The sequence below is a fragment of the Typopeltis vanoorti genome, chromosome 2 (assembly GCF_054136105.1).
Source record: "Typopeltis vanoorti isolate ZY-2024b chromosome 2, IOZ_Tvanoo_1.0, whole genome shotgun sequence".
NCBI lineage: Eukaryota > Metazoa > Arthropoda > Arachnida > Uropygi > Thelyphonidae > Typopeltis > Typopeltis vanoorti.
Genome location: NC_143550.1, coordinates 90656318 through 90675936, shown reverse-complemented (window position 1 = coordinate 90675936; position 19619 = coordinate 90656318). Strand labels below are relative to the sequence as shown.

The 19619-nt window shown below is 36.1% G+C and overlaps 1 long non-coding RNA gene across 1 annotated transcript in view; it reads right to left on the bottom strand.

The window, feature by feature from the left end:
• The window catches only part of LOC150109244 (uncharacterized), a 56774-nt gene extending 37279 nt beyond the window's left edge, over window positions 1–19495 (bottom strand). The window contains exon 1 of the long non-coding RNA XR_016549614.1: window positions 19394–19495. This is a non-coding gene — a long non-coding RNA (uncharacterized LOC150109244). The remainder of the gene's footprint in view (window positions 1–19393) is intronic.
• Between the last annotated feature and the right edge of the window lie 124 nt (window positions 19496–19619).

Here is a 19619-nt window from a genome sequence, read left to right as displayed (position 1 = left end):
ACCACCTCTCAACAGTTTAAAAGTCTCAATCATATCACCTCTCCTTCTTCTATCCACCAAACTCTGCAGTCCACATTCTCTCAGCCGATCCTCATAACTATCCTTGTACAGTCCTGAAACCATCTTTGTCATCCGTCTTTGTATCCTTTCCACAGTTAATTTATCCCCTTCAAATCCTGAGGACCAAATCTGAGAACAATAGTCCAAGTGTGGTCTGATCAGAGACTTATACAACGGAATGACAACCCTCTTATCTCTGCAGGTCAGTGTCCTTCTCACTATTATGAGAAGGACAGTGTTAGTGTCCTTCTCATTATACACATCCAAAAGAATGTTTGCTTTGCATTATGGGATACTGAGCAGAGAACACTTATATACTAAAACAACTACTAAATGCTGTACCAAATACTAAAGAAACCTGGCAGAGAACACTTGTTTTGCTAATCTTTTCTCTCCCATTCAGTTTAAGTAGCCATACCACCTGAGATTAGCTTTGCTAACACATTCCTTGATGCTAACAATATCAAGTTCTTTCTTAATAGCCTTATTTTTAATATGATACTGCCTTTGATGCCATCTGTTCAGTCTCCTATCTTTCTCAAGACTCTCATATCTGTGGTCTCCAGTCTTTGATTAAGAGTTTTATTTCTAACCCAGCTCTCAGCATAAGTTAAAATTGGTTTGAACACTGTCTTGTATACGGCTAGTTTATATTTTGACTAATTTCTCTCTTATTCCATATAAATTTATTCATTTGACTCCCTACTATACCAGCTTTACTAATTCTGCTATTTCCAAATTTAATTTGCCATCTTCACTAAAAATTGTGCCCAATTAGGTAGCTAAAATATTTTCCTTATTCTAAAGGATCTCCATTCAGGATGCAGTTGATGTTTTCAATGTTTCTATTTTCAGCACCTTTGTCTTTTTAATACTGATTTTCATATCAAGTTTATTGCAGCAGTTAATTTGGTCAGGGAATCCTGCAGACTTGTCCTTGGATTTATTTAGAAGTATAACATCATTTGTATAAAGGAAAGCGATGAAACCAACATCTCCAATCTTGATATCAGGTTTAACACCACTTTCCTTCATAATGTGATCCATATACATTATAGATAATGAATGACAGTGGAGATAGAACCATCTTCCTGTACCCTCCTTCAATTTTAATTGCTGATTTACAACTGAGATCATTATTTACTATTATCTCTTCATTCTAATGCTTTAATTCCAATAGTTCAAGGCACTAAAGTACAAAAATTTGACTGTGACAAACTTAAGGAGTCTAAAATTGCATCTCAATATGAAAATAAGCTACAAGGATATTTGAAGAATTCTGAGTTAAATGAACAGTCAACCATTGAAGACTAGAAACTGGGATTAAGGAGTCAGCACAATGAATATTAAGTATAAAAAAAATAAAAAGGAAGTAGATAATTGGTATGATGAGGAATGTAAAGTAGTAACAGAAGAAAATAATAAATGTTATATCAGGATGCATCAGAAGAATTTTACAAGAGCTGCTTGACGAACATCATGAAGAAAAAGGGGAAAAAAGATACATAAAAGAAAAAAAAAAAAAAAAAAAAGAGGGATTACGTAAACCATAAGATGGAAGAGCTGGAGCATTTAAGAACTAAGAATGAAGTCAAGATGTTTTGTGGAGAGATAAATAAAACTAGAAAAGAACTGAAACCTAGACTGACGATATGCAGGAATGAAAATGGTGATATAATAAATGATAAAGAATATATATTGCTCAGATGGCAGAGACATTTTAAAAATCTTTTACCTAAAGAAACAATGTTAGATAATAACAGCAGTGAATATCACTATTATAACCACACTAGTAATGGTATAGAGGAACAACTGCCGACCTTGGTGGAAGTACAAGTAGCAGTGTCTAAATTAAAGCATGGTAAAGCTCCCAGATCCTATAATCTGCAGGCAGATCTATTGAAACAAGGAGGAAGAGAATTCATGAGTTAATGGTGCAATATATATATATATATATATATATATATATATATATTTTTTTTTTTTTAAAGAATTGAATGACATAAACCGAGAGAAAAGGAAAAAGGTTTAATAGTATCACAGAACTAGTTTCGGCTTTTAAAGCCTTCTTCAGGTGTTTTTATAAAAAAAAGAAAAAACATTAAACATTGAAGATAAAAACTGTGAACAGCACAGGAAGGTCACTATACATATTTAAAGTGAAAACGTTGTAGTTAACATATTCAAAGCTGTTCCTTCGTTGGCCACATTGTTGGGTGAGTGCCAGTATTTGATAACAGCAGAATGACAGTCTAGGAGGTTATAGCTTAAATTATTATTTAAATGTACAGGGTTAAAGATGATTTCTCTAGATCCTACAATTTTTGTCTCCAATTCATCATGGCAATGGAAAATGTTGTTAGATCTATCCCAAAGGATTGTATGACTATAGTTTTCATCATCAGAATCGGTCTAAAAAAGGATATGACTGGATAAAGCACTGGCCCGTGTTCTCTTGTAAGCGATGTCCCTCCTGTGCTCCTCTATACTCAATTCAATAGACTTATGCATCCAAAGTAAGGAATGTCGCACTCACACCATAATATACCGGGATATTTTAGATTGTGATGGGTAGGCTTTGGATGGCTCACTAGAGAGCGGATCTTAGGAAGCGGAGTAAATAAAGTTCTAATGAATAATAGAATCCCACATCAACTCTGACAAAGTTGTAATTAATAAATCATCTCACATCCTTCCAGATGCAGAAAAAAGTATCCTCAGCAATGGTTTAAATTTTATTCCTTCTCCAAAATCTATCCCAAAAGAATCACTCCTCACCAAGATAGAAAAGGCTGCTTCCTTCCTCCCTTCACAAGATGTAAAACTTTAATATTGAATCTATCTTTATCATCAACAATGCAAAACCACCCACAGATAACATCTCTTCATCGGAATGACAGGCTCTTAAGAGTTTAAAAAATAACAGAAATATAATTACCCTTCCCGCAGATAAAGGCAATGCCACAGTTGTCCTTAACTTTGAAGATTATCAAAATAAGATGCTTGAATTACTACAGAGTGACACTTACTCAATTCTTGAGAGAGAGAGATCCCACTCGTGAACGTCAAAATCTTACCAACAATTTATTAAAAACAACTTCTGAACTGTCTAAAAGCATTTGCCTTTCTCTTCACTCTCTCCATCCACTTATTCCACACATATATGGAGTTCCAAAGATCCACAGGGAAAATACCCAACTTCATCCCATCATTGAAAGCATTGATTCACTAACATACAACCTTTCAAAACATCTCGCAATATACCTCAAATGTTTTTCCGGCATGTCTTCATCTTTTATTAATAACTCTGCGGATTTTGTATCATACATTAAGGATATTACTGTTAAAGAAAATGAAATCATGGCTAGCTTTGACATAGTATCCTTGTTCACAAATGTTCTTACAGACGAAGTCCTGACACTACTCAAAGATAAGTTATCCAAAAAAATGTTAGCCTTACTGCATCAAGTCTGGATACTTGAGATTTCAAGACACCATCATGGTCTAGCAATGGGTAATCCTTTATCTCCTGTACTTGCCAACATTTATCTGGAAAATTTTGAAGTTAAAGCTATCTCTTCCTATTCCTTAGCACTTAGAATTTGGAAACGATATGTGGACGACATTTTCCTCATTTGGAGCCATGAACGTGATTCTCTCCTGGATTTCCTTGAACATCTCAATAGTCAACACCCGAATATCCAATTCACGGCTGAGTTTGAAACTAACGGTTCCCTGCCTTTCCTGGACGTGAAACTGACCCGTTCTTATGAAAAACTTAAAATTTTGATGTACAGAAAACCTATACACACCAATAGATATCTCCATCAGTCCCATCATTTCCCTCCTCAGAAACTTGGAATTATTTCTGCTTTGGGACATAGCACTCACTCTCTTCTTGATGACCCAGATGAACTTCGTAAAGAAATCAGTTTTTCTTAGATCTACTTTCAGACTGAATGTTTATTCTCAAAAAATTACTAAAAAATTCCTTTTTAATCCTCCTAGTACGACTAGGAGGATTAAAAAGTGTCGAAATGAATAATGTTAAAGGCAATATATACCATACATAAGCCTCAGTCTCTCAAAAATTAGCCAAGGTTCTCAAAAAATATAACAGAACTTTATTTACTCCACTTCCTAAGATCCGCTCTCTAGTGAGCCATCCAAAGCCTAGCCATCACAATCTAAAATACCCCAGTGTGTGTGTATAAGATATGGTGTGACTGCGATATTCCTTACTTTGGCCAGACGGATAAGTCTATTGAATTGCATATGGAAGAGAACAGGAGGGGCATCGCTCACAAGAGAACACGTGCCAGTGCTTTATCCAGCCATATCCTTTTTTCGGCCGATTCTGATAATGAAAACCATAGTCATACAATCCTTTGGGATAGATCTAACAACATTTTTCGTTGTCATGATGAATTGGAGAGAAAAATTGTAGAATCTAGAGAAATCATCTTCAACCCTGTACATTTAAATAATAATTTAAGCTATAACCTCCCAGACTGTCATTCTGCTGTGATCAAATACTAGTGCTCACACACTCACCCAACAATGTGGCCAACAAAGGAACAGCTTTGAATACGTTAACTACAATGTTTTCACGTTAAATATGTATAGTGGCTTTCCTGTGCTGTTCACAGTTTTTATTTTCAATGTTTAATGTTTTTTCTTTTCTTTTATAAAAACACCTGAAGAAGGCTGTAAAAAGCCGAAACTAGTCGTGTGATACTATTAAACCTTTTTCCTTTTCTCTCAGTTTATATCATTCAATTCTTTTAAAAAATATGTTTAACAGCCAAGCAAATGAAGCTCCATGCATATATATATATTATATGAATGAAATTCTCCTGAAAGACTGGTCTACCAGTGTCATATGTGCAATATTAAAAAAAGGAGCTGAGACGAGACCCTTTAGAATGTGCTAATTATAGAGGGATTAGCCTTTTAAATACAATATATAAAGTATTCTCTAGTATCTTATATAATAGATTGTCCAAATATACTGAAAAATAATTAGGAAGCTATCAATGTGGATTTTGACTAAACAGGTCAACAGCAGAGCAGATATCCACAACAAATATTGCAAAAAAGGGTGAATACAATATAACTACTCATCTTCATTCTTAGTTCTTAAATGCTCCAGCTCTTCCATCTTATGGTTTACGTAATCCCTCTTTTTTCTTCTATGTAACTTTTTTCCCCTTTTTCTTCATGATCGTCAAGCAGCTCTTGTAAAATTCTTCTGATGCATCCTTATAACATTTATTTTTTTCTTCTGTAGCTACTTTACATTCCTCATCATACCAATTATCTACTTCCTTTTTATTTTTTTTATACTTAATATCCGTTGTGCTGACTCCTTAATCCCAGTTACCAGTCTATGATACTGTTGATAGGAAACAGTTATTTTTGGCAAATGACAGAACTGAACATCCCAACTAAACGAATTTGATTAGTCCAGATGACAATGAAATCCACAGTATGTCATGAATTTGTTGTTTCAAGAATTTGAAATGACAAATGATCTAAGGCAGGGCTGTCCAAAGCTACACGCAGCCCGCATGTAGGTTTTGATTTTCACGAGCAAAAAAATAAAATAACACTTTGAACCAAATGCATCTTAGGATATTTTAATTCCATCACTAATAGATCATCTCAATGTTGATAATTTTATTTGTTGTTTTTACATCACTATGTTTTTACATCACTATATGCCCATGTGTTTTCAAATATTAGATGTGTCAAAGAAGCTTTCTTACATTGTTTTGTTCCAACGCGCATGCTCCGGGCACTCATGGGGAACGTAAGCACGTGATAGTGTTCATTCTAGGTTGTGTCACTGCTGCTCACCAAATTAATTACTAGATACGCATTGTGATGCGGCCCTCGGACAAATTTTTTTTTTCCTAATGCGATCCTCAGATTACCTAAGGTTGGATAGCCCTGGTCTAAGGCAAGCTTGCTATTGTTTAACATAGCATTAGAGAAGACTTTAAGGGACTGGAATACTGAGAATAAATACAATTTATTATAAATCAGTCCAGGTCTTGGCATATGCTGATGACATCAATGTTATTACTAGAACACAGAAGGCCTTGGTAGAGGCATTCATCTCCCTGTTAAATTCAGCAAAAAGAATGGGCCTAAAGATTAATGAAAAAAAAGACTAAAATACATGGTGTTATGTCCCTATCTATGATTAATAAACTTTCTTTTATCCTTTCAAGTGAATCTCTATTTTATCTTTATTCAAAACATAACTATGCATGAGATATTACAAAATTCAAACATTTAAGCTTTTTCTCCCCTTAGTGTCCCTAATATTTATATTATACTGCGCCTCTCCGGACATTTAGTTTAAGATATATGATTCGAAAACAAGGAGCAATTACAAAAATATGTTTGAGTGTGAAACTATTAAGCAGTCGTGACCCTTTATCTTGTAACTTAACACATTAATTTCCCGTGTGATTAGGTTTGTATGTTTTTTCAAGTGGTGCATTAGGCAGCAATTTCAGACAACTGTACTATTACTGAACAAAATTTTATTTAAGGTCTTAAACATGGTACAATTCAATTTCTATTATATAAAACGCAATCAATACTAAGAATAAAATTACACAAGCAAAATACAAGTATTAGGGCAAAATCCTATATGGGAATTTGAGATCATGCCGTCATATCAGACTTTATACATATAAACATATAATCCTGGAAGAAATTAACACTTTACTTAACCTTATACTAGTCAGAATGTTCTATATTGCTATAATACCATGGACATTAATGTTTATATTCAATTTACCTTATCTAACTTACAAAACAAACAATATAGGTTAAACTATCCTTTCGCTATGCCCATACATACATTTGACCTTTAAGACACTCTCATATGAAATACCATGCACATACATAAATCTCTAGCACATGAATGCTTATCAAATAATATAAACTAGTTTACTCTCATTCTACTCTGCTTTGTACTAAAGTCCTAGTATATCTTCGACTGTCCAGTAATTAACAATGATTGCAACTGTATGCGATTTCAATTGATACAAGATTTTACAGTACCTTTCTAGGACGAACCCTGGTTTTCACGATCTATACCTTTCGTGCTTGAATAAAGGACACACACAGGATCTTCTATTCTATCGTTATGGAACTCATCACGTGGGCACAGATTTCTGTATGGATTTTCTTTCCCTCGATACGAGTACTGGATGATGAGATATATAGACAATTCCTTCCTTCTTGTAACTATATGGCGTTCTTCATCGCAACAAGGAAAAAAAGTGTGCAGGAATTCAATCCCGTATTCCGTTAGACAGAGATAACTCCTACGGCGTCACTCAGGAAAACCCATGTTACCTATACAAAAATTTCGTGAAGAAACTCTGAGGGAAAAAAAAAGCCTCGTGGGGGGTTCCTCACCCTTTTATCTGCATGGCCCCTATCGGCACCTTCTTCAATTTCTTCCCCCCCCCCCTTCTGGAGTCGATCTCACTCACCAATTAAAGTAGTGTTTTTCTGCCCAAAACATGCTACGGTTCACTTGCACGCGACTCTCACGTGCCAACATCTCAACAACAAGTGAGATGTTGATCGATCATCATTTGTTTTAAGCTAGCCTCTATACTAAATTAATCCCCTTTTTAGAATTTACTTGAATATTTTAATCTCCTTTTTTCAAGTGTTAAACTAGCCTCTCACATACAAATTCTTATCTGTAATCTTTGTGTTACTTAACCTATTTTTTTTCCATATCCTTTTTTTTTGTAATAAGATTCCCTTTTTTATTATTTAGTTAAACAAACAATTTCTGCTATAATTAATTTTCTGTCTTTATATATCTTGTATTAGCTACTTACATAGGATTTGATATTTTTATTTTCTTGTTACACCATGATAACTGAAATTATTACATTCTTGGTTATCAGGGTGTAACAATGGTTTCAAGCCCCAATAATAATAACATGAATTTATTAGGTTATATAACAATTGAAAATTATAAATTTGAACAGGTGGAAAACTATATATTTAGGTTCCATGATAATGATACATTCCTTGAGATTACAAAAAGAATATCTGTAGCAAATGCATCTTATCATGGACTTTTAAGACATATAAAATCAAAACTATGAATTCTCCAAAGTAAAATTAGGATTTCTAAAACCTTAATTCGTGTATGCATCGGAAACATGGAGCATGAACAAACAGGATATAAGAAGATTAAGTATTTTCGAAAGAAAAATATGAGCTACATATAGAACAGTTTAAAGTGAATAACGAATGGAGAATAACATAGATAATGAGCTGTATGATTTGTTTAGGGAACCAGATATTACCTTCATAAAAATTGGTTGCCGGCAATGGGCTGGATATTTAATAAGAATAGAAGACCTAAGACCAGTAAAGAAAGTCTTTCTCTCTAACCCAGAGGGTAATAGATCTAGAGGAAGACCAAGAACTAGATGGGAGGATAATGTGACAGAAGATCAGTGGCGGCTCGTGAAGTTTTAAGTGGGGGTGCTGCCTATACAAAACAATTTTTAAAAAATTCTTTTTTTCCTAATCAGTAACCAATTTATTAATAAATAAATTGACAGATTTATTTATTAATAAATTGATTACTAATTAGGAAAAAAAAAGAATGATTTTTTTTAAATTTTGTATAGGCAGCACCCCCACTTAAAACTTCACGGGCCGTCACTGCAGAAGATGCCCAAACTATTCAGTTGTTTGCAGATGATGATGTGAAGATGGGAAGGGTTATTAGTAATAGTACAGATGTGCCAGTCCTGCAAGAGGATTTGAATAAACTAGACAGATGGGCAAATGAATGAGGGTGTTGATTTTATGCAGCAAAATGTAAAGTCTTGAAGTTTGTGATACATCAATGGGAGGCTGCATACTTGGAACTGTACTGGAGGAAGTAGGGGGGACGAGATCTGGGAGTGATGATTGATAGAAAACTGAAATTCAGGGGGCATATTGCAAAGGTGGTAAAAGTAACCCAGAGAATTGCTGCAATACTGAGAAGGACACTGACCTGCAGAGATAGAAGAGTTATCATTCCATTGTATAAGACCCTGATCAGACCACACTTAGACTATTGTTCTCATATTTGGTCCCTAGAATTTGAAGGGGATAAATTACCTGTGGAAAGGGTGCAGAGGCAGATAACAAAGATCGTTTCAGGACTACAATGTTAATTATGAGGAACAGTTGAGAGAATGTGTACTGCAGAGTTTGGTAGATAGAAGAAGGAGAGATGATATGATCGAGACTTTTAAACTGTTGAGAGGCAGTTAGTGGACACTGGAGAGTTCTTTCACTTGGTGGAGCAGTGGAAAGGAGCGATGACAAGGAGCCATTCCTGAAAGTTACGAAAGGAAGCTGTGAGCAAGAGGGGGTGAGGAGTGGTTTCTTTGAGTGGAGGTGGGAGAACCGTGGAATGCATTGCCTGATAGTGTGGTGAGAAAGAACGGTCAATGAGTTCAAGGAGTGGTATGAGAGACTTTGTGTTTCCTAGGAAGGACCTCCCACGATGAGTCTCGACTCTATGGAGGCCTGAATAATAATAATAATAAATTATTGGGGAATATAATTGAATGACTAAGGCAAAAAACAGAGAAGAGTGGCAGAAGCTCCTGAGGAAGGCTAGGACTCTGAAAGGGTTGTTAAGCCAATGATGACAATTTACAACTGAAATAAAGACTATGTACTGCTTGATATAATGTCCCATTTACACCATTGTAAATGGGACATATAACTGGAGTGTTTTGAACAACTTTCCTCTTGGCACCTTGTCATATGCGTTTTCCAGATCTACAAAACTTAAATACAGATCCTTGTTATATTGCCATGATTTCTCAACTATTTCTCTTAAAGTGAAAATCTGAACCCAGCTTGTTCTTCACCAAGCTTCTCCTCCACAATTTTTCTTAGCTGTTTCTCAAGAATACGTGCATAAATCTTACCAGGAACATTCAGTAGAGAAATTCCTCTGTAATTCTCACATTCAGCTTTATTTCCTTTTTTTTTTTACAGATGGTACTATGAGTGCTGCTCTACTCCAAGCATCTGGAATTAGACCTCTGACCAGGCCTTCTGAATTATGCAGTATAGAGACTGTAAAACTTTTATACCTGCATATTTTAGCATTTCTCGTCAAATATCATCTACTCCAGCTGCCTTTCCACATTTCAGGTTTGTAATAGCTTTTTCTACTTCAAGTGCAGATATATATTCCAGATGGCATTCCCAGTGAGTGCTTTCTGCCACCATGCTGCACTGCGTGTTTAATTTAGCAATCTTTCAAAGTAATTACTCCATACATTAAGAATATCTTTATCCTCAGTTTTCATGTTCTCTTTACTCTCTAATTCCTTCTACAGTACTCTTTCCTCCATTTCTGAGCTTTTGCAATAGCCTAGAATATTTTACCACCTTCCTGATATTTATTTTCACTGTCCTTAAAGTATTCCCATGACTTTTGTTTAGCTAATTTTACACAGTGCTTTGCTTTCTTAAATTTTTCTCTGTATTCCCTAAGTGCACAAGGTGACTTACTTGCCAGGAACTTTTCATGTGCATTCTTCTTTTTCTTGACTGCCTCTTTAACTTCCTGAGTCCACCATGGAGTTTTATCCTTACAGATTACTTCAGCACATACCTCTCTGGCTGAATCAATCAGTTTTTTTTTCAGGGTTTGCCACTGAATCCCCAAGGTTTGGTTCTAGTTTTCAAACCTCTTTCAGTTTTTCTTGAATAATGTTTGTATATTTGAGTCTACAGTTCACATCTGTTAGCTATTAAACTTTGATTCATTTCAAAACTTTCTTATACACCCTTTTTTTTTTTCAATATAAAGTTCAATTTTATCCTGCTCAAGCTTTAGTTTTAAATAATTCTGATATCACCACTTTATTTACCAATATCCCTGCTTTCCAACAATTTTAGCTTCACTTAAAAATGCCTCCCCCCCATCCACCCAAACATCATCATAGCTCTTTTCACTTCTGCCATCCAGACCAGTTTCTTCATTTGAAGGACACCATATATAAACAGATAGATGGTGCAGTCACGTGCTCTTTCCTCCTCCTCCTCCAGCCAATTTCTATATGGAGTATTTTGAAAAATATGCTTATGTGTTTTCTATATGGCCACATGCAGGGCCAGTGCTACCATTTAGGCAAACTAGGCAACCGCCTAGGGCGCAAGCCATGAAGGGGGCACAAAACTTCAAGCTATGCTTTATTCATACTTTACTAAAATATCAAAATTAAATAGTGATATATGATTTAGGTATCAATTATTTTTCCTTATCACTCACACATCACGCTATTTAACTCTTGGTTCTTTTTTGTTCCTTACCTAAATGATTTGAACCTGCCGCTATTTAAAATTCAGTTAAGATAAATATTTTAAAACGTTAACATTTTAAAATATTAAATTTCGGTATTTTATAACTTTTTTTTTTGTAAATGAATTATAACAGAGAAATTTCAAATTAATTAAAAAAGAAAATAAAAAAAAAACTATTAATTTAACCTAAAAGACAATTTTATTTTGTTTAATGTCAATTAGAAACATTTTAGTTTATGAAATAAGGGGCACACTTGTAAACTTTGCCTAGGGTGCAAAATAACCTGGCACAGACAGTGGCCACATGGCTCAGCATTCCGGAGACCAGTTCAAGAAAGAAAATAACAATAGACTGCCTTCTCTAGACACTAAGCACATCTTTCCAATGGTACTCCTTTCTTTCTTTCTTAGTCTGCAGAAATCTACCAATAGAGATAGATATGGATACAAATTTTCTCATCCTCCACACCTACAACAATATGGTATTATTGTCTGGCACCCAGGAGGTAAAAATGTGAAAAGGAAAAATTCACACACAAGTAGATACATTCATCAATGGTCATATCACCCCCCCCACACACACACACATACCAATAATTTGGGACTGTAAAAACCTTAGTCCACCAGGCAAAATTAATTTGCTCAGATAACAGTGCACTCAACACAGAGCTCACCCATATAAAAAACACTACACCACCCGCCAAATACAAAGAATTTGAACATAATACACACACATACACCGTTCCTTCCTCTAATCCAAACATAGATTACAGCAAAATCTACCACCATCCCCTATATCAATGGCATCTCAGAAAAGGTGGCCAAGATACTAAAAAAGCACAATCTTGTGATCCCCTATAAACTACAAAAAAGCTAGCAGCCCTTATCCACTCTCCCAAAGACCAGCTACAACCTCTGGAGTTTACCAGGTACCCTGCAACCGTAACCTTTCTTATTATGGACAAACAGGCAGGACAGCCAACATCTGTATAACAGAGACCAAGATTACATCTGATTTCACCACTACGGCCACTCAGGATTAGCAGACCACGCCCTGGATACCTGGTACAGAATCCATTGAAGAAAAGCTACCTTACTCCACCGAAGTAAATACAAGTTCGAGAGACTCTTCCTAGAATCTGCTGCAGCTCATACCAACTACCCTTACTTAGTGGCTCTTCCTAATCTAAACAAATATGGTTATATCAGACTCCTCCTCATCTGAGACACCCTTATCTGCAGACAGTCAGCCCAACAACCGAAGCCAATAGGTGGCGTAACTGTGGAACTAAGTCTCCTATATCTATTTAGTTTCTTCATCTTTGTTACCGAAGTGTGCATTTGTCTAATACAAGTGTATGTTTCCCTGATGATGTCGATTTGACTTCAGCAAAATATAGGATAGTAAGTAAATAAGTTTATTTATTAACCAATAAGTTGTCAATTTCCTTAAAAAATATAACGCATAAACCTAAACACTAGGATTTAAAAAAATACAATTTTTACACTACTTTCAAACTCCATTTAAAGCTGGCTGCTTTGAACTTGGGATAGTGTCTAAGCTCGGCAAGTGGGTTCCTCACGAACTGACGAACAACAATTGAAGCAAGTGCATCAACATCTGTACTGCTCTTCATTCTTGAGAGGTTCGATCTCGTTTTTGAGTCATGGAGTTGCCAGTGATGAAAAGTGGATACCTTACAAGAATGTTAAGTGCTGAAGGCAGTGGGTTCATTTAGGGGAACAGGCTACACTTCAGCCAAAACAAGACCTTCACACTCAGAAGATTTTGTTAAACATTTGGTGGGATATGACTAGTATTATACACTTTGAACTCTTGCCATAAAACCAAGCAATCACAGCTGATGTATATTGTGAACAATTTGATCGATTGAATAAAAAATTGAGAGAAAAACAGTGTTCTCTGGTCAATCGAAAGAGTGTTGTTTTTCAACATGATAACGCACACCCTCATAGTGCATGAATCAAATGTACCAAGATTGAGGAACTCGGCTGGGAAAAGCTTCCACATCCTCCATATTCTCCTGATCTTGCACCTTCAGATTACTACTTATTTCTAAGTTTGCAACATCTCATTACTGAAAAACAATACAATACATTAGAAGCACTGAAGTTGAGCCTATGTGACTTCTTTGCCTCCTAATCTCCTGGATTCTATAGAAATGGCATTATGAAGCTTTCATAATGTTGGAAGAGCATTATTGATTCAAATGGAGATTATTATTATGAGCTACTCCAAAGAGTCCTTAGACTCATCGAAGGAGGCCCTCAACATCATGTCAAGAACTATTCAACATTTGCACAGTATCTATCAAACTTTGCTTTGAACTCATTCAATCATGGCACCCACAACACTCTCTGGCAACCTATTCCACTCATTCACTAATCTCCAAGCAAAAAACCTAGTTCTAACACCCTTGCTAACTATACTCTTCTCAGTTTTTAATGGATGGCTCCTAGTTCTCCCACCACATCTGTTCTGAAAAATTTCCTCTGAATTAATCTTGTAAAAATCCCTCAGTAATTTGTATTTTTCAATCATATCACCCCTTTACCGCCTATCAACCAGTTTCTGTAACCCACAAATCTTCAACCTGTTCTCGTAAGGTTCATTCCATACACCAGCTACCATGTATCTTGATCACTCACCTCTGGATCCTCTCCACATCCTCCTCATCACCAAGAAACCCTGGCACCCAGATATGCGCACAGTAACGAAGATGGGGTCTTATCAAGGCTCGATAAAGAGGAACAACCTGCTTGTCTCTGCTCAACGTATTCTTCGGTAATGAAGTAATCTGATGAGTTGCTTTAACAACTTTTGCTATATATCCCCCTAAACGTTAACTCCCTATAAACTAACACTCCCAAGTCTCTGGCTTCATCAATTTCCTGGAGTGTAGTTCCACCAATATGGTATACTGCTGATAATCTTTTCACCACAAAATGCATAACCTTACACTTTGCCACATTAAACTGACATCCATTCTCCTTAGCCCAGTCTGCAATCTATCCAAATCATCCTGCAAAATTTTGACATCATGTGTATTCACTATTGCTCTCCCAAACTTTGCATCATTGGCAAATAAATGAACAGTTACTCACAGATCCTTTCCTATATCATTAATGAACAAATTAAACAGCAGTGGTCCAAGAACAGAACCCTCCAACGCATCATTAGTCACAGGCCTTCTTTTGGACTCTACTCTTGAATGAACTACTCTCTGATATCTCTCCATCAACTACCCTCCTATCCAATTCAACTCACCAACCCTATATCCATTCCCATGTGCTGTAGTTTACTGATTATAATTCCACGTGGTATCCTGTCAAAGAAAGGCCTTTGCAAAGTTCAGCAGTATCACATTAACCCGTTACCTTTATCCAGCTCAGATGTTGCTGTATTATAAAACGTAAGTTACTGAGTCATGACCTACCATTGATTAAATTAGCAAGTGATTTATGTTTTATATCCTTTCAAAGGCGAGTGAGGCAAGTCCACTTCCCCGTCATGCTCCCTGGAACCTTCCATAGGGTACATTACCTACAAGGATGCTAACAGACCTCTGTGAAGAACAACGAACAAATCAGCGGAAGACAATTCATATCCCAAATGTGAAATGTGCAGAAAAATCTTCACAGGAGCAGACCTCTATAAACAACCCAGGCTCAGCTGGTTCCGGCTGTTGGTACATGGTTAGGGGCCCTATTTAGGGTTACAAGGAAAATTAAAGGATTCAATCCTCTGACAAGCTAGAAGTCTCATGATGATGGTAAAACGTGTCATTAGAAAATTACAGATGGCAATACAGTTTATTGTGTACATCTATAATACTGCGGAGCAGAAAGCAAATGGAGAAACCACTGCTATATTCTCTCCAGACTAACTACCATGGCAAGCAAATCTACATAAATGGCCTGAGTAGGGGAATTATTGATGCTATTTCAGATGAACATTTGCCATGGAAATATTTATAGAATATACAAGGGTGGTCTGAAAATTTATTGACTTCGACCATAGATGGAAACACTATCGGCAAGATTTTTTTTTTCTAAGTTGGTACGTCTGTCATAAGCATCCATGTGAAATTGCAAGTCATTCTATCGAGTAGTTTGTTTTATATAGCTGTCTGAAGCAAAAGTGTTGTCTGTATCCCTTGAAACGGATAAAATTGAGTATGGCATGGTTATAAAATTCTTTGTAAAAGAAGGTTTAACGCAAAAAGAAATTCATTCGAAGTTCATAAAAGTTTATGGGCACTCTTCTAATTCATTTTCAACAATTAAGAAATGGATTTGCTGAGTTTAAATGTGGCCATACCAGCCTTGAAGATGATCCACATGAAGGACGTCCAAAACGTGTAACAACATCAGAAACCATTGATCAAGTGCACGATATGGTATTGGTGACCAGCGAGTCAAAGTGTGTGAAATGCTGAGACTATAGGCATTTCAAAAGAACGTGTAGGATATATTTTGCATGAAGAATTGCATATGAAATAGCTTTGCGCAAGATGAGTGCTGTACTTGCTCACAGCAAAAACGATCAAAAACGCACTCGCATAAAAATCTCTGAACAGTGCTTGAAGCGTTTTAACAAGAATAAAACCGATTTTGTGCATCAATTTATTACTATGGATGAGACTTGTATTCACCATTACACACCACTTTCCAAACAGCAGTCAAAACAGTGGACAGAAGCCGATTGTTCAGTGCCAAAGAAGACAAAGTCAGTTCCATCAGAAGGAAAGGTCATTGCATTGGCGTTTTGGGATGCTAAAGGCATTTTGTTTATTAATTATCTTGAAAAGGATAAAACAATAACGGGGGAATATTATTCTGATCTTTTAACCATACTAGACGAAAAAATTCATGAGAAAAGACCCGCTTTGCAGAAGAAAAAAATCATCTTTCATCAGGACAATGCACCTGCTCACAAAGGTGTTTTAGCAATGGGAAAATTAATGGATCTGCACTATGAATTGTTGGAACAGCCACCCTATTCTCCAGATTTGGCTCCCTCTGAGTTCTATCTCTTCCCAAAACTAAATCTCCTCCTCAGTGGTCAGTATTTTTCTTCTAATCAAGGTGATTGCAGATCTTACTGAGAACCACTACAGGGACGGATAATGGCGCTTGAGCACCGCTGGAATAAATGTATTAGTCTTAAGGGAGATTATGTTGAAAATAAAAATAATTTTGAAATTATAAATTCGTTTTTTCATTGTTAGGCCAAGAACTTTTCAGACTACCCTCATACATATTGCAGAAACCAAATGCTTATGTGAAAGTGGGAGAAGTGAGCAGATAAGAGATGGGTGGGTCATCAATCAATCTAATTGCTCTCCTCTGTATTGAGGAGCAGATTGTACAAAAGAGTGGTGAATAAGTGGGCACATTTCATATATATATATATATATATATATATATATATATATGGAGAGTGGTGGGTGAGTGGAATGCATTGCCTCAAAATGTCGATGCTAAGAGTGTGAATGAGTTTAAGCTTCAGTGCGATAGATATGTTGCAGACAGAGGAGAGAGAGATTTTTATGTTAAGTGTGTGGACTTCTGTTATATATGTATGCTTCTTATACAATGTAATTTAATATAATGTGTACTTCCTTTATTTCCTCTGTATTGACTGACTGCTCTGCACAGATCTGGTCACTTGGTTTTCAACAGCAGGAAGATAACTTAGTGAATCTTATCTAGATGTTCTCTAAGTCAGTGTTGGGTCTCTGAAATGTGGAATGTGAAGGGAGATTGAAGGAATGCAAACTGCAAAGCTTTGTGAATAGAAGGAGAAGAGGAAGATATGACTGAAACAAAGAAGTTGGGCTGTTACCATATTAATGTCGACAAAGTTTCCAAGAAGAGAAAGACAAGGGTACAGTGGCTGTCTCTTCAAGCTGTATAAAGAAGGTGTAAGCAAGGGAGTGTTGGTGAGTGGGATCTTGGCCCAAGTGTATGGCAAGTGTGAAGACTGAATGGGCTTAAGGCACAATTCCATGATCTTTTTGCACAAATTGTGAACCTCATGTGATGAGTCTTGACTCCATGAAAGTCTAATCATGATACTACCTCTAATAATAATATTCAGACTGTCATGCATCCCTATACCACTTTAGCTTATGATGAGCATCCCTTCACTTTTTTTCACCTCAAAAAAAAGTTCAAACTACTCTGGACAGTGAAACTTCCAATAACCGCTTTTGCATTATGGCAGTACCGAGGTAACTGAAGTGAAGTCAACGCCTTCATTTTCAAATCAGGAGATACTTCACATGCAAATTTTATTTGATTACACTCGGGTAAAGGATGAAAACAAGAGCATCATTTCATGTCAAATAAGATGGCAAATATGTTACAGTTAATGTGGAATTTTTCAAGAAATCTACTAGCTTCAAGGAAGCTGGTCAATAACTGTGGCATAGCACGAGAGTAATAAGTTCGACAAATGTTCTCTAGTTGGAGGGAACTACAAAACCTTAAGGATGAAATTTTGGGGTATCTACTGCCATTCCAAGGAGACAGACATCCTAAACACATAATTTTGACTCTGATAAGTTGTCTAATTTACAGATTTTGCAGAAATTAAAAAAAAAAAAAAAAAAATCAGCTAATGCCTTTTATTCTCGTATAAGGTGTAGGCAAGACTGTTTTAGCCCTAACTTTTTAGAAGCTGAGGGGGAAGTTCAATCTCCACTGGCAGCCAATCAGAGACAGCTTACCCAAGACTATCATTAATTATACATGTTGTCTGGTGAAGAGAGGCAACTGAAAGTGCCGCCATCTCATGGTCCTTAATCCTAACACTATATGTTGCTGTCTGAAAATAGTGTGGGTCTATGGTTGATTTTCTTGAGATTCCAGGATGAAAAATACAAGTTTCTGTGAGAAAAAAAACCTGCTGCTTGTGTCAGAGATTGACTAACTTGGGAACCAGTTGAAAAAAAGGCTTAATAAAAGTTCTAGTCAGTGACTAGAATTGAACTTACAATGCTCTTTCTTCAGGCAATTTAGTGCTGTGGATGGTACACACCACTTCCACTGAGCTACACAGGCCAATGCAAAAATCAAATTCAAAATTTATGTGAACGAAAAAATAAAATATATAAATGCCTTTTATTCCCTTATTAGGAATAGGCAAGGCCGTTTTAACTATATTTAACTTTTGGAGACTGAGGAGCCAGTTACTGATCTCCATCAGTAACGAATCAGTGATAGCTAGCCAAATGCTATCACTAATTATAAATGGCATCTAATACTATATTTTTTATTGTTTGAAATGGTGTGGGTTCTATGGTCGATTTTCTTGAATTTATTGGAAGAAAACCTGAATTTCTCTTTGAAAGAAACCTGTTGGAGTTACTAGATATCAATTGGAAACTAGTTGAAGAAAGGCTTAGAAAAAGTTCCTCTAGTTGGCGACAATAATTCAACTTGGATCTTTCTTTGGGCGGATTAGCATCACGGGTGCAAACGCCACTTCCGCTGAGCTACACACACTTCTTCTTCTGCAGCTTTTTCCACTTAAGTAGGGTCGCTGTTTGTGGTCGCTGTTTCTGTCTCACACACTAATAAACCTTAAAAAAATAATAATAATCGGACATCTACACCTCAAAAAGTAAACATCACTCTTTCAGAATCACTGGAATCTATTCTTAAAGCATACTCCATTGCCTCGTTTGGTTATTTAGGCAGAACGACGCCGCTTTCAGATTTTGAACCAGTATCTCATTCTACAAATGCAAAAGAATTATATTTTACATAATTCATGGAAGAAGCTGTTATCCAAAATAACATATTATCAACGAATGTTTTATTATTATTATGAAAATGAAATTTTAAGCAAAATTACAGAAAGTTGAATCTCAATGAAACATTTACGTAAATTGCCAATTCTTAATGAGCATGCATAAGTAATACTTACAGTTAGTATTATGCGTAATAGCAGCATTTTAGCTGAACGTGCTTTCCATAAGCGGTAGCATATCTACAGACCTACGCATTGATAGTGTAGTAACACGCCGATGATTTCAACTTCAGATGCTCAATCGAACGTGTTTTGAAAGAACTGCCAAAAAAGTATCACGTGATCTGTAAATAACCTATCGTGTAGTCTCCATATTCCGAAATTACTTCGGATCGTCAGTAAT